This window comes from Ceratosolen solmsi, unplaced genomic scaffold (assembly GCF_000503995.2).
Source record: "Ceratosolen solmsi marchali unplaced genomic scaffold, CerSol_1.0 scaffold11, whole genome shotgun sequence".
Classification (NCBI taxonomy): Eukaryota; Metazoa; Arthropoda; class Insecta; order Hymenoptera; family Agaonidae; genus Ceratosolen; species Ceratosolen solmsi.
Genome location: NW_011948416.1, coordinates 6432570 through 6450243, shown reverse-complemented (window position 1 = coordinate 6450243; position 17674 = coordinate 6432570). Strand labels below are relative to the sequence as shown.

At 29.0% G+C, this 17674-nt stretch overlaps 1 protein-coding gene across 1 annotated transcript in view; it reads left to right on the top strand.

The window, feature by feature from the left end:
- The first annotated feature begins 274 nt into the window (after nt 1–274).
- The window catches only part of LOC105359480 (rho guanine nucleotide exchange factor 17), a 101773-nt gene continuing 84373 nt past the window's right edge, over nt 275–17674 (top strand). Inside the window, 1 exon segment of the mRNA XM_011496093.1 lies at nt 275–790. The gene's annotated coding sequence lies outside the window, so the exon portion shown is untranslated.

Below are 17674 nucleotides of genomic sequence, written 5' to 3'. Positions count from 1 at the left end.
TTTTCTACATCTCTTTTCAACATTTCTCTCTCTCTCTCTCTCTCTCACTCTCTCTCTCTCACTCTCTCTCACTCTCTCGCTCACTCTCTCTATCTCTCTCTATCTCAATCTATCTCATTCTCTCCTTATGTTTGTCTCTCGTTCTCCAAAGTACGTTCACCAACACGGACGAAGGGGGGACCAACGCAGTTGTGGTTGGCCGTCGTTTTCTGCCGCCGCCGCTGCCGCTGCCGTCGCCGCAGTCGTCGTCGCGGGCACCATCAGGAGCAACAGCGGCGCGTGTACGTCAGTGCTGAGACTGACCGCACGGCCTTAAGTTCCAGGTAGACGATGTTGACGTTACCGCAGCTTTGATTCACGCATTCTCCCAGAGCTTTTCCGCGATAGCGTTTAATCGCCGTCTTTGTCAGTCTTTTACATGGGAATCTCCGTTGGGTTCGCCGGACTTTATGTGGTTGGGATCGAGTGCTGAGTGCCGTTGAAGTACGCGCACAGAACAAGTACCGGTTTCATTCCATCGTTATTGCGATATTTATTGTGCCCCCTGGTTCGCGCGTGCGTGTTATGTGCATGGGTGCGTGGGTGGTGTTTACTGGTGGTTCAAATGGTTTGTCGCTCGCAAATTTTTCAAAACGCTTATCGGTCAGTTATGTTTCTGGGAGATTCCCTAAGATTTTTAGTAATGAGATGATCCGTACTGTTGCTACGAAGTATCGCTGCGTCCGGAAGAACGATTGATTTTAATTTTATTTAATGCAGGGAGAAGGACGAAATTTTAATGATTTAAAGAGTACGTATACAATTAGTAGAGATATCGTACAAGTCGGTAAGATTTTTATTATTATCAATATGAAGAAGAAATGACTTCGAAATATGAACATTCCATAATAATTCCATTGTTATTTCTGTCAACGTTTAAGAGATAAATATTAAAATGTACAATATGGAAAATGCCGTAAGGATATTTGATCATTTGATGTTGAAGTATTTATTAGGTCACACGCTACTTGATTCTGATTTAGCATTCCTAATTGCTAATCATTGAATATAACAATTTATACATTATTAATTGTTATATATTTTCGGATAATTAAATATGTCCTGAGGTTGAATAATTCGTGATAAATTGCGCGTCAATTTAGATGAAAAATCTTCTTAATTCCAAATCAATTTAAAACAAATAAAACAATTTGAGTATGAAAAAATGTGCGTGTGCTATAGAAATCGGAGATGCGTGGAGACGCGTAGAATTACGAATTCACTACAGTACATTAATGCGTTTGACTTCCTTTAAAAAGTATTCTTAATGTTGTTACGAATAAAAAGAGTAAAAGACGCGTTAAAAATATATAATTAAGAAAAATATAACTTTTTTCATTTGTGCTACGAAAGTTACATTTACAAACATGTAATAAGTCTTCATAACCTAAAATTTTGTAGCATTACAAATATAGTTTGTAAATGTACAATTTTAGGGAGTATTATTTGTTTTAGAGAAAAATAAGTCACATGTTTCATAAAATTGCATTAAAAAGTTATTTACTATTTAAAAAATTATTTAATTTACGTCCTATAGAAATTTGTTCTACGTATACGAGCATTGCAAAACAAAACGAAGATTTGAATATTTGTATAGTTAAATCATGTAATGAAATTATCTATTTGACGATTTATTTCAATTTATGATATTTCATTAAAAAATTAAATTTAAAGTTTCAGAAATCTGGTCAAAAATATCTATAGAAATCGATAATTATCAACATTATACATATGAATGAAGTTGATATGAACATTTAGTTATATCAACGCTTATTTTCTTTTAAAAGTAAATAAACATATTCGTAAATAGACACGTTTCATTGCACAGTATAGTACATTGTACTATATAATATATCCAGTTGTAGTATTTCGCATATATTAATAGAATAAAACTTAATTAAGCGAGAAACATATGGGATACTTAAAAAAATACATTAAATTATTTCACAAGATTTTTTTCATACATATTTTCTCATAAGTATTAAAAAATTTTTATTATGTGACTGGCTATTGTTTTCATCGAATGATTTAAAATAATTATACAATATTTGTTAATTGTGAAGATAAAAGAAGCTTATCCTTCAAATCGATATTTGTAATTTCTTCAAAATTGAAATTGAACCTTGAACTTTAATCGTGAGTATTTGCTATGGAAATTTTACATTGTATGTTACTAAAACAGATCCTTAACTATCATTATCGTTAAAAATTTGACAATTATTAGAAATTGTTTTTAGAAAGGATTTTATGATGAAACAAAGGCATAGTAGTCATTGATTATAAAATGATAAAAGATCTATTTTATACCTATCCATATAAGATCATAAAAGGCATTTAGCAATAACGAATAATTCAACGAGCATAAGTACTTCATAAATCAAATATCAATGGATTTTATGTCAAAATGATATTAATTATGAATAATAATGAAATCTATGGCTCGATTAACAAAAATAGTTTAAAAAATGCCCATCTCGTTTATTAAATTTATTGATGTTATTGACAATAAACTTGGCTAACCAAGAAAATCGTAGAGACACAGAATTATTGGGAGGAGGGGGTTTCATGGCTCGAACATCGCTTTTACAATATAATCGAGACGTATAAGAATCAATGGCGTAAAAGGTAAAATCAAACATATTAAAGCATTAAAAAAAAAAATAAATAATAAAGAAAAATGATACGAGGGTGGCTAAGCAATATAAATTTTAATACTTTTTATTTTTCTCACTCTCGCCACAATGCATGACTTGCAAAATATATGTTTCTACCAAATAGGCTAACTTAACACATTATAAAGTTGCAGTTGGAAGGTGGTGATCGTCGATCACGGAGCAGTCGCCATGAGTTAGAAAAGCGCAATCGGAAATAGCGCGCGACGTGTGCTCCCGAGACTCATTGCTCGCGATTGAAAAATGATTATATGCATGGGGAAGAGAAATCGCGTGGCGCCGCGATCGCAAAGCGGCGCAGCTTCCATCGCTTGTTCCTTATCTCCTTTATAAATCACCACGCCGAAAGGGAGCAGCGCTCGCGATGCCGTATAGAAAGTCGTTATGATCAATTATCATTCGCTTGGGGGAGGGAGGGGGGGCGCGATATTGTACTGAAGATCTCGCGGCGGGCGGCAATGCCGAGGTCGTGTGGCGGTGGAAGAAATTTAGAAAGCAAAGTGTTACGGGCACTGATCGTAACGTACACGCGATCACGTCGCGTCCGAGTTCGCGGAACTGTTACTTACGGAGGTGCATCTGGCGTGGCTTAATTGTTTATTGGCTTAAGACCTTCAATTGCGCGGCAATCTCAAGCGGATAATTATTTATGAATGTTTGGCGAAATTCACTGGCACCGGGGTATTGCGGGGTACTTGAAAGAGAGTTAATCGTTGTGAAAGGAAAGATTCGATTGATCTACCGAGAATGACACTCGTATGAAGAATTGAAACATTCGGGTTGATTAATACAATGATAAAGTGAAAATCATGTTACTGTAATATTTCTAATAGATTTTTTAGTATTATATTTTATAATCGATTTGGAGTTGGCTATTCTGAAAGCTCAATAATAGCTCATGCAATTTATAAATATAGTTAGCGCGTTAGTTACATTTAGGTTTTTGTAATGTTTTTCCATTATCGTAATCTGTAATATAAAGCGATGCAATTAGCTACAGTAATTAGCGATTATTTAAAATTTACTTTTCTCGTAAGGCCTAGATACGTTGTGATATAAATTTGAAGTATGGAAGAGTACTCGGGTGACGATAACATTTTATAAATATGATTACGAGGTATTAGCTTGGAACATAACAAGGTGAAAATTAATAATTCATTATCGCGCTATTAGATGGCAATATGTTTATCATAAATTTAAATATCGAAGTTCAATAAAAATAAGAAAGTATGCTTTACAAGCGTATTCTTACATACAATTACAATTTTATTCATTATTATTATATATTTATTCCGATGTTTTTCCCCTAATCTGTTGCGCGGCATATAATACTTATATATTTATTAGAAAGCTATATGTATAAGATAATGATAGTATTTACTCATCGATATAAGGAAGCTTAAGAAAGTTTTAACATTCGAGTCGTACTTGGTTTTTTTTTCTACTTTTTTTTTTTTTTTAAAAAGTACGATTCAAATATTTACAAAAAAGTTTAAAATAAACTATTAAATAAGAAGCCAATATATTTCTATTAATAGAATTAAACTTCGTCCATTATTTAATGCACAGAATAATTGTGAAAATATAACTAAGAAGAGTGAAATAATATATCAAATTCAATAACAAATCGTTCTTATATATGCGATTAATGAGTCGCCGTTAAATCACTCGAGGCTCAATCTCACAAGCGTACTGCGGTATAATCATGCAATACGATGTATTTACATTGTAAATGTAATCATCCAACAATCAGACTTTCAGCGTCAAATTTTACGGTACGAATTGTTATTACAAATCGCTCACCCGACTTTCTCCGCGTAATTTTAATTACGACATGAGTCAACAAAAGTTGCACTGTTCGCTTCCTTTTGTGCCTGCTCGACTAGCCGAGGTGAAAATTTCCCTGCAGACTCGTACATCCTAGAAGGCGTCGGTTCCGGCGCCAAGTCGAACCTTGAACTCCCCGCGAGGTTCCACATCCCGGATAAAATTAGTAAATGCATGGCGCGTATGGCCCGCTATCTTCCGGGCTGGCGCGTCTAAGTGGGTTGACGAGCCGAAGACAAACACGGAGGACCGAAGCGAGGAAGCACTGTTGGTAGAGTTGGCCTCTTTCTTCGCTAAACTGCTTCGTGAACCGAATTTAACGAGGCACATCGGAACCTATGGCACCGCTCGCGTTGCGCGTCTTTTTCACTGTCGCTCATAATGGGGATGGTACCCTTCGCTTGTGCAATCTTCACTGGCTTTTCATAAAGGGTTGCCTCTGATTAATAATGGCTTCGATGACATTTTCATTCGTATAATAGCGATAATTCAACGAGGCTGTCCAATTTCATTATTCCACACAGTACTATTGTTATAATAATTAATGTGTTCCAATTGTTTTAACGAACGTTTAATCGCTTTAACGATCGTTTAGTGCTTACGTTATATTTCATCTTGAAAATTTCTTCCATCCCTAGATAATCCACAAAAAATTCACTGCACATGTATTTTTAATGCACTACATATACATAAATGTAGATGATCCTACGAATGTATTTGTATAAACGCCTATGTGTGTAAACACGAACAAAAAACCTTATAAACGAAAAGATTTATACATAAGTTCATTAAGTAGTAAATTAAATAGTATAAATAATAGTAACAAAACTGTTTTCTTTTTTTTATAAACTTGACAAATTCTAATAAAACTAAATATGTTGTTTAGTTACATTTAGTTAATTTGATAATTATTCTAAAGTATGATAAAATGTCTCCAACAATAAGGCATCGTCTCTCTCGGAAATTAAGATATATTTTTAAATAAATGTTGTAATCATATTATTGCATAATAATATAATTAAATTGAATTAATTTGTACGTTATAATTCAATTACATAATTATTCATTGTAGAAATATTTTCGAAAACAGTCACTTAAATTAATATTAAGTAATGTCATTTTTACTTTTATATTAAATATTGCATTGTTCCTTAAGCAGTTTAATCAATAGAAACATATTAATTCGAAATAAGTTTAACATTCTTCAAGTACAAGCTTGAATAATAAAAGTTCATTTATTTTCTTTAATGTTCATTGTTAGCATGATATTGTTGCAATGCACGTAAAGTAAACTCGAAGTGATGAAATGTCAAAATATAGAGTATCTTTGAAAGATTAATGATCTGTAGCATGGACATTCATTAGTAAATATATTATTGATCTTTTGAGACTTGCATTATTACTTACATCGTAGATGATGATTAAAAGTTATTATTATATGTACATCCACATAATTCTTATAGCATAGGATAAGAAAATTAGAGGTATCAGAGTTCAATCGTCTTCGTAATCAAAAAAGTTACGTGTATATATATTTGCTTGTGTATGATATTTATTTTGTGCAGACATTGCTTAATCAAATAAGATATTGAATGATTTATTTTGCATTACCATCAGTTAGTTTTCGACATTTTTGTCTATACAAGATAATTAAAATTACAATAATAAAAGAATAAAGGAATAATGAAACTAAAAAAATTCAAAAGAAAACTAATAATAATTTTCCTATCGTATAATATATTTATTCATCGATATGTACATTTTTTAATCTAATATATAAGTGTTAAAAATACAATCTTACACTTAATTTTCGGAAAAATTTTTAAATAGTACTTTTCACTTTTATCGTAGTGCATGCTCTCCCTTATACGATCCCTAACCGTTCAATTCACATAAAAAATGATCCTCATCTCGTGAGTCGGATCATGTTAATTTTCGAGCGAAAATTTCCCGTTGTCCTTGTAGTTTTTAGAAGCTCAGAGGCGCACTTATTTCCACAGGTGCCGAGCTCATAATTGATTTCAAACTTGAAGGCGCGAGAGGGAGAAAGTTATGGAGAATTGATTTGTGGTTAATTATTTTCCGCTACCCTCTTTTTATTCCATTCGTTGCTTGTTTTAATGGCATAATTTGATGCGATGGGTATGGTAATTACCTTTAATGGATCAACTATAATTTATTACTGCACTTAGATAGATTGGGTATTTACGTAAACAGGTTGTTATTGTAAATTATCATATATATCGCTTAATACAAAATTATACAAGCTTTGGGAGGCTGGATTTTACGCTCTTTATGTGTATTAATTGCTTATCTTATATTAATCGACAGCCGTGAATTCTAAAATCATTTTTTCTGAATTAATATTTCAAAAATTCAAAAAGAAGATATCGATATTGACATAGTACACATTATATTTTATTATTGTATGAAGCAATAATATGCTAAACTATAGAACTTTCCTTTATAATTTGTATAATATATGAAGTCTATTCAGCTAATGAAATAAATATAATAAAACAAAGTATGAGTAATTGATTTTTTATTATAAAATTATTTCTATATTTTATACATAAATTAAACTTTCAATTATTTGTGCATTCTATTACCGTGCATATTGTTTATGATAAATGGCTTAGTGTAAAATGTTATAACAGACCGAGTAATTGAAAATTTAGATAATTAAATAATTGATGGTTAATGATTTATACATTACAAAATATTTCTATTATAATAAATAGGACATTAATTTATAACTAACATAAAATTGTTCTTCTTCGATACTATAAATTATGAGAGAAAAAAATAAATAATTGACGGTAATATTATAATAGTTTTTTACTATTAAGCATTGCACATTTATTATCTGATATTCATAATATAGATACACATATACATTGATTAATATTTGATTTTCACTACAATGTTGGATTATACTACAAACCAAGACGATATTTTTGATTCTTTATATCAGTCCTTACATATCTAATAAATCTTCCCTACCTTAAAAACTTTATATCATTTACTAGCGTAAAGAATTTTTATTTTTAATTTACCACATACTTTACGCGGAAATAATAAAACAATATTTTAGAATAACAAATCTCATGACATATGGTACGAAAGCAAATGATATTATCGCACGAATCTTGGAAGACATAAATTACCTGAATTATTATGCCGTAATAAGTATTAAATTCGACTTCGCTACATAAGGTTGGACAATCCAACACTTTGCGCACAACTCTTACCTCCACAAACAGAACTCAAACGTCAAGTGCTTTGCTCACACAAAGAAGGAAAAAGAAGTTCAGCACGGTTCTCGGCAAACGAGCCGCAGGCATTGAAAAACAGAATGCACAGCTTTAACGTCCATGTTCCTAATCTCGACAATGTATAAATATATCGTACAGGCACATCTTCTGGCCGCGATGCTCTCTCGTATTCATTCTCCTGTGCTATTTAGAAGTTTTCTCTCTCCCCTTTCCGCCAAATTTATCTCCTTACGATATTACTTTACTTTTTTCTCTATCGCCACTTGAGCCTCGGTTTTTTCGTCGGCATTTAAGCCACCCTCACCTCCTCTCTTTGCTTCTACTTAAGCTTTTACTATTCTTTATCCTATATTTTACATTGCTTCTCGACTCTAAACACATTTTTATTCACATACCGCGTAATTATCTTGAGGGAAAGTTGTACTATTTTAAAATTACGTTTCTAGTTCGTTTCACGCCGAAATGTATAATAATATTACATACCATTGCTTGAACAAAAATTCGAATATTTATGAATAATTTATAACTGCGTATAGTTAAGAGTGCAAAATCAAAATATAGTTGATAAAAATTAGAGATAAAATCTATATATGTCGATAATATTTAATAATATTTTGTTATCTAAATGCAATAATTTATAACAAAATAATAAAAAAACTATTAGAGCGTCGGCGTGAGGTACTAGGATGTGCGATATACGGAAAAATTTCAATAATATTCCAATAAATTCTTGTTAGATCTGAAATCGTGATAAAATAGATAAGCAAATTTTTAATTTTTTATGTTTCATTTTATGTTTCTTTTTTTTCTTCTTTTGTTCTTTTTTTTTTTTTTTTTTATTTAATATCTATGCACGAATTTTATGTTCACCATTGTACAATTGAACATCTTTCGTAATTCAACTATGAGAGTATCATATATGAGATATTCAACTTCGTATTCATATATGAGATCATTTCAACTCTTACATGTTTCTACCTTAAATGTTTCTTATTATTATTATTTTCTTCGTGCATATTACTCCTTCAATTTTCCAGTCATCTAGCTTAATCATCATATTTTTATTTAAAATTTTTACTCTTAATAAAATCCATAAAATTTTAATTTTTATTATACATTTAGACTCGCGAAAATTCATAATTATTCTTATATAAATTTTTGCTCGAGGTCGAACTATTTTTGTAAAAAATATCTTAATATATCGATTGCATTACTTTATATCCCACTTATTAATCTTTATTATTATAAATTTTTCACACTGTTTACGTCAATAAATCTTCTTTTCACTTTAAATTATTATTAATAATATTTGAGTTAAATTTGACAATATTTTCTTATTTCTTACCTTATGATATTTATTTTCATCGAATGGCTGAGTAAACAAGGGAAATTAATTTTTTTCAATAAGTTCCAATGCCATTAAAAATATCTTATATAAATAATTATTATTAGAAATAATAGATAGGTTGTAAACGTAGAAGTTCCGAGAAAAATTTGTTTGTTAAAGTAAAATTAAAACTCGGAATCGGATAACATGAAATACGAATGATATATGTCATAGTAAATGATAAATTCCTGTAAATAATGGATGTAATTTATATCTATTTATAGTTCATTTTATTATCTTACATGCACTTTTTTTTTGTTTTTTTTTTGTTGAACGACGTGTATTGCTTGTGTCTGATGTACCCAAGGAAATATACCTATAAGAAACAATCAAATGATAATTTTAAATTACTACATTGGAAGTACTCATTTGAATATTATGAAAGCAATCTTAATCTTGAGAAAGTATCATATCACTTATATACCATTTATATTATACAACTAAACAGGCGATTTAATAACTTAATTACTTTTTATTTCTTTTTGTAAGGATTTTTTTAAGAACAAATAAAACGTACCAATCTTGACGGGGAAGTGAAATTTATAAAATTTGCTATAATCGAGCGAAATTAATTATCTGCCTCGTTTACTACCCATCAAAATCTCTGGTGAGTCAATGCTCTTAGGTTGAATTATAATATTCTAATTTCGAGCTTTTAAAATATTAAACATTATTTTCCCAACGACTTTAGATGCAATACTCTACTCGTGTATACAAATGTATAAACTTGGCCGGAGGACTTTACGTAGGGAGTGGAGCTGCTGCTTCCTCTTCGCGGTTTTCACTCGCCGAAATCAACTAGTACCGAGACCTCCCTGTTCCTCTCCATCTCTTTCCATCTTCTCTCACATTCATTCTTATACATAAACTCGCTTCTTGGCTCGATAGTCGTTGTTGTCGTCTACTGCTGCTTCATCTTCTCTCACATCTTTTATCTTATCCTCGGTGATCTTCGCACATAGCACACGCATCAGTACACCGTTTTACATTTTGGCGAACGTCACGCGAAACTTTTATCAATTAGTTCGTATTCAATTTTACTACTTTCACGCTGTTTTCGTAGGAAGGAGCCAATTGTATTTTACTTCATTTCGCCATTTAATGCACGCGTGAAAAAGAAATGCACGGCAACTATTTTTAATCCATTTTGCGCGCGTCCTCATTTTTATGTATATATATATTTTTTTTTCTCCCTCGTTTACATATGTGCGAAATAATCGACTGTGGTTCAAACTAGTGTAGTGAAAAAAGTTTCGACAGAGCAGGAGATACTTGTGAGTGTATAAAAACTCGTATGTAATACATTCTTGATTGAATTGATAAAAAGAGCTTTACGAAACATTTATAAAAACATATAAGGTCTGTTCTTCATTATTTTGCCAAATGACACGACTACTGTTGCACATGTCCATGATTTTATTAATTTAGATGTACCTATAAGGATATGAATATTAAAGTACTTGTAAAAATATTTAATAGTTTGAATAAGTAGAACAGTTGTGTAAAAGATCGTTATATGATTATTATTGAATACTTGAATAATATTTGCATAAAAATATCTACACGAATCTTTCAAGTTGCACGTTATATAAGAAATATATGACTTAAAATATACGCCCAGGTGTAACAATGAATAAAGCGGCATATCAAAAATACATTAAATGAATTAATGAAAATATTAAGTAATTTAAAATGCGCATATAATGAAATCATTACACTGTATTCAAAACTAAGCTCCTGCTACTTTTATGTTATTTTTATGAAGGGACGCATGCAATCATACAATCAAATGAACGAGCCGGTTATTTTTTTCATACTTTGTAAAATTTATCTTTAAAAGAGCCTTATAATTGGATAATACAACAGTAAAATTTTCAATGAGAATATAAATGCGGACGAGTAAGCTATGGGATAAATATAAAGTATACATTTTCGAGCCTCGTGCCTCTTTGGCTGCTTCATAGGAATAGTGTGACATGAATCGTCCCGAAAGAGAGTCGGCAAAATATCATTAAGCGTCTTTCGGGAGAGGTTACACGCTTCCTCCAAACCCTCGTAAAACAATCATCGAGCATAATAAAGAGCTCCACACTTAGTCATCGCGATCGAATTATAACGTTGGGAATGTCGAGCTTATCGCTTGTCAATTCAGTCCTCGGAGTGTTGCCGAGGCGGCGTCGACGCCTATTTATAAAACGCAGACGAGCGTGCCTCGGAAGAGAAAGAGAAAGAGCGAGAGAGTGCGAGAGTGAGTGAGTGAGTGAGTGAGTGAGTGAGTGAGTGAGTGAGTGAGTGAGAGATAGAGAGAGAGAGAGAGAGAGAGAGAGAGATAGAGAGAGAGAGATGAGGAATGGGTGCCGAAAAAGAAACTCGCATCAAAGGGATGCCACGCATTTTCTATGGTCTAACGTGGCACCAAAATATCTCTGATCGCAATCAACCCTTTGCTTTGTCCATATGCTCGCCCCTAATTGAAAATAAGTGCCAGACATGACTTAAAGTCTTCGATAAGATCCGCGCTAGCGAACATACTTTATTTCGTGGCTCCGATTTCGCTCTGGAATTGTACGCACGTGTCATGGTCTTAATTGTGGAATTGTGCGTATTACTGTATCGTTGGAAATGCAAAGAAAATAATTCGCATGCCAACGCACGAATTTCGAGATAAGTGTTGCCGGAACAGAAATTCGTATAATTTTTAATTCTCGTTGTATGGAGCCTCGTCCGAACGAGGCAATACGATATTCCCAAGATATTGGATATGAGTCCCTTCGAGCTTTCAGAACAATCGCTACTGCCTTTGCACCTAGTCGAATAAAATATTTCAAAGTACGGGAATCAAGCATCAATTCAGCGATTTCTAATCATAATTCTAGACTAGTTCATAAATTGAAACTATTTCATATTTATTTTAAACAATGTTTCTTCATAAGTTTTTACACTGATCATTTGTAAAGGAGAGGTAGACTGACTGAATTTATTTTGGCAAATTATTCGGCAACGATTGATCACCGAAACGATTTTTCATAATGTAATTATCATTTATAAATCACTTGCTGCATCTAATGATTAAAAATATCAAATTTAAAAAGAAATTATAAAGCTAAGACTACTTTATGTATAAAACTTGTTATACTGACATATGTTATTTATTAAGGAATTATTTTATATTTTAAAAAATATTACTGATTGTAAGAAAAGGAATTGACTAGCACTTGCATATTTATTAATAAGTGCTATCTATTTAAAAATATTGGCATTATCATTATATTGATAAAAGGCATTATGATCGTAAAAGATTAAAAATTACTACAAGGAGAATAAACATAGATAACGATTCATAAATAGGGTCAACTATAAATAAAAATCAATCTAATAAAATGAAAACAGTGCTTTCATTAGTTTACGAAATATTTGTGGTAATATTTACAATATAATATACTTATATTATATTGTATTATAAGTATACTTATATTATACTGTAAATGTAAATGAAAGTATTATGAACAATACACATATTATTATAAAAAAAATATATATATATATATATATATATATATATATATTGATAAATTTTTTAGTGTAATTTAGTTCACTTATATAATTATTTTAGTTGATATGTATCGTTTTTAGGCAAATTGATAGTCATAAATTAAAAATGGAATTATAAAAAAAATGTATTTTGAAATAAACCTTTTTTCATATTGTAGTGTTTAATTAAAAACACATATTTCTAAACTTTTAATATGTTTAACTTTGGAGATGTAATAATCAATTAATCATATAATTTCACTGATTTTCTCGTAATAAAAAATTTCAAAAGTTACGAATTTATTAAAACTTACGTTTTATTAAATTACTTTAAATCTCATTTAATGAACACATTCGGATGTTAATTAACAAATTGTCTATATATATATATATATATATATATATATATATATATATAATTATTTTATTACCTATTATTAAAAACATATTGTAAATGTATTTTAAGCTATCGAATCTTTCATCTTATAACGTAGTATGAATAATTATATGCGTACATTAAAATACTTTTAAAGTATTAAAATAAAACGTATATCTCATTACTGCTAAAGCTCATAATTATAAATGTAGATAACTACTCAGTTATTGCTTTGTAATCTCGTGTGTACACCATATATTTACCATTTATCGTTGTAATAAATATTACAAAATTATATATAAATGTTTACAATAATTATTTTCTCATAAAATAAATTGTAGGTTAGTTATCTTAAAATTAAAAAATTATTTATGAAAAGAATATAATATCTATTATGAATTCCTTAGAAACGTAAACAAATATGAAAGTCACGAATAACTAATTTGATATATATTATTATTTTGACAAAAATATGATATTTTAACAAAAATTTTTATCATACTTTTTTATGCGTTTTAAAGGAGCGTGAATATTTGTAAAAATTCACATTATGAATTCGTTGCAGTTTTAATTAATACTACTAAATGATAATGAAGTATATTTGGAATTAAGTACACAAGTAGAGTTAAGATTATAAATGTTATAGAAGTTACAATAGTAATAAAATTATCAATCGATAAATATGATATATATACATTATTAATTAAGGGCCTGAAATGTATAATGAATGTTTATAATATTTCATTATTTCTCAGAATATATGTAAAAAAAATTTTGTGAACATTAAAATAACTAAAATCAATCTATTTTTCATTTTCATGGCTTTTATATGTAAGCGCGGAATAACCGATAAAAAAAAGTAAATTAATATATTTAAGGTAAAAATTCATGTTCTGATATTTAATTAAAATCGATTTACTTATTATTTTCAAAAAATATTTATTGTCGTTATTTTCATGAGTATTCAATATTCGCTGAATAGTTCTTGATTATTATAATATGTTAAGGTAGTGGGAGGGATAAAAGTAAAAGTGAGTTAAATTTTGTTTATATTTTCAGACCAATTAAGAAAGATTTTTGTCACTATATATGATATTTATAAACGCTTTTTATTATTAATAGTTGGCTAATTTAATAAAGGAATATAAATTACATCTGTAATATAATAAGTTCTAAACATTTTTCAAGATAATTATATATAAATACATAAAATTAAATTAAATTACACAAAATAAAAGTAATTTTTTAATCAGGCATATGAATTTATTTTTTTTCGTGACCTTCGTTTGAAAGGTTTATAACATCACAAATAATAGATCTTACAATCACAGGAATAGTAATTTTTGTTTTTTTTTTAAGAGTTTTTACGATCGATTTCTCAAGCTATAACATTGAAAAGCAAATGAAATCATCACGTTCATATTTTATTTTCTTGGGAGATAATCATTTCGAAAATAAACCGCTCGTCACAGTTGACTTAAATAGAAAGCACAAGAGAAGGAAGTAGTATTTACCTATGAGTAATTAATTTTCTGCAAAAAAATGTAAACTGGAAGAGCTAAAATTACTATACATCACTTGCGTCTTCATGATCATCGTTTTCAAGAAATTCGGCCATTGTACGATTTATCATTAACCCCCTTACGTAAAGTACGCTTAAACAAGGATGAAGATACAAGCATATCTTATATCACGAAGCTTTTTCAATTATATGAACTTTATACATAGTTTATACTCGTTGATATTTTTTGGCATATGTTCGTACTAATAGCCTTCTCGATTTTTTTTTTTTTTTTTTTTTGCGTTAACAAGTATTAATAATAATAGTAAGAATATAATCTTATTCTTGTTCTATTTACACTCAAATTTTTAAAATCTTAATCTAAATTCACATGATATTATCATCGTCTTTAAATATTTACAACAACAGTATAGGACGAAATAATAAAAATACATATTTTTTACGGTTTGATATACGATGAGCAATACTTTATTAAAAATTTACATACTATATCAATAATTTATAGGTCCTTGGCGTATTTAATCAGATTAATTTAGAAAAATGTACGAACATTTTACAAAACCTTAATATTTCATGGTCTAGAATTTTTATTATAATTTAATATTACCTACTATTTTATATTTTATTGCTTTTTATTTCTCATTGTATAACATGTAAAATAAAATCCTATAAAGTACTAATGCTATGTAAAATGTTATTATATTTTTTTATATTTATCTGCTTCAATGTTACTTGCTATATGCTTTAACACTTTCCTAATTTAAATATTCTATCCATTAAGTAATCTCTTTAAATAATATTATGATTAAATATTTTCATTGACTTATCATTCTATTATTGCAATTAACAGCTATCACTACGAAATTTAATTATTTCTAAAAATTACCGGTATTTTTATTAATTATTACCAATAAATATCAATAGAATTTTACTTTATTAATACATAATAGAAAGATAAACTTACGATGTATTAATATCAAACCTAAGCACTACGTATTATGAAGTTGTAAAAAATTAGATTTACGATATATGCTTCTTTACCAACACTATTATTATAATTTAATACTAAATGTTTAATTTACATGATAGCTTAAAACGATAAATTTACTAATATATAGGCAATATATTGCTAATCAATTTGGTTAGTAAAAATTAATTTTTTTTCATTTGTATGAAACAATGTATATAAGGTTGTTGCTTATTTCAATAAAACTTTTATCTATTTTTGCCCGAAATAATTGAATTTCATTTCACGAATAATTTATTGTTAAATTTAATTATATATTTATTACCCGATATACTCAACTTGAAAGATTAGTGCAAAGTTTGTTCTCCTGATGTAGCTGCTCGAGCAAATACTTTACTCCTTGAGTACTCGGTATTGCAAACGGCTATCGTTAAGAGGTGGCTTATGGGCACATAAAGTGCTATAATAATTGTTCCGGAGCAAGTCAAGTACAATTATAGTAGTGAAAAATTTAGGATACTGATTACTATATTTTTCACATAATAAGTATCGTAAAATATTTATTATCTAAAATATTCGCAAAATGGACATCTCATTCGTGTCAGCTCCCGTGAGTGTACAAATGCGATTTCATAAATTGCAGCGCACAGACTTTGTGACGCGTCGACGACGATTTTTACTGACGTTCATAATAATTAGGGGCAATTCATTTGTACAAAATGCCCTCCGATGCACAATTGTCTTTGGCTGAGTTAGAAACGATGATGAAGCAATCACTTGCGTGTTAAGCTGAAGGACTTACGCAAAATATTGGAACGAAATTAAACGAATAACTATATTGTTTCGTTATATTAAATTAGAGTGATTATAGGTCGATGACAGGATTATAGTAAATGTACATTTTATAGATTCTATCTCGATATATATATTTTTTTTTTAAATAAATACTATTTCATGTAGAAAATTTATGTAACTTTAAAAAAAAAAAAGCATTTACTACTAAAGGCCATAGAGTTTTTGATAGCCTATCTTGTTTTTAATTAATTTATTTGAAAAATGTATAAATAACGAATTAAGTAACAAAAATCATAAAAAAAAATTTTAAGTGGAAGATTTATTTGTTATGTACTGTATATTCATTTGCTGTAATGTATTTCTTATTTGTTTCTAGAATAGAAATTCAGTACAGAAATAAAATATCATATTGAAACAAGTAAAGATAAGTTTAAAAAGAAACAATTATTTTTTTTTTTTATATACGAATATTTATTTTTTAATTAAATATCGTGAAATTTATATTTACATCAATTTAATAACACATTAATATATAAACAGTTAATCGAGTATAATAATAATGATTATCTTTATAAATAATTTATGTAATACGTTTTATTTATTGTAGTTACGGAAAATGTAATTTTCCTATTGAGATAATCGTATATATTGATATTTAATTTCATACATTGATATGGTATTATCTGTTATTATTATATTGTTATTATTATATATATATATATATATATATATATATATATATATATGTATATTTAGACTGTATATTTATATATAGAGTGTGTTATTAAAAAAATTTATGTAATAAGTCATACTATAAGTTTTGAGATAGACAGAGGTCTAATGTTTGAAAATATTTAAAGTCTTTTCAAATTATCACTATAAGAAATTATATTTTTTCAAATTTCACGATGACGAGAATGATGTAAATAAACCTTTGTTTTATTCCGTTCCATTCCAATTGTAATACATAATTATTCTTTATGTAATGATAGGATAGTGCCAAGCAGTAGTAAAATAAATTTAAATAAAATAGAGGTAAACATTTTACTACAGTTACACATTTATGTCCGACATACCACTTTGTTTAATATTAATATTTATTGTATAGTTTAAAATCTATCACTCGTGTAGTTGTAAAACCTAAAGAGGTGATAGTATGGAGGAAGAAAAACCGAAAGGGTATAAATACAATTTCATATTCATGGTCTTTTCAAATACTTTTCACGATACATTAAGCAATTTCTGCGAAAACTTTTGGGCTCGATTCTTAATGTGCTTCTTGT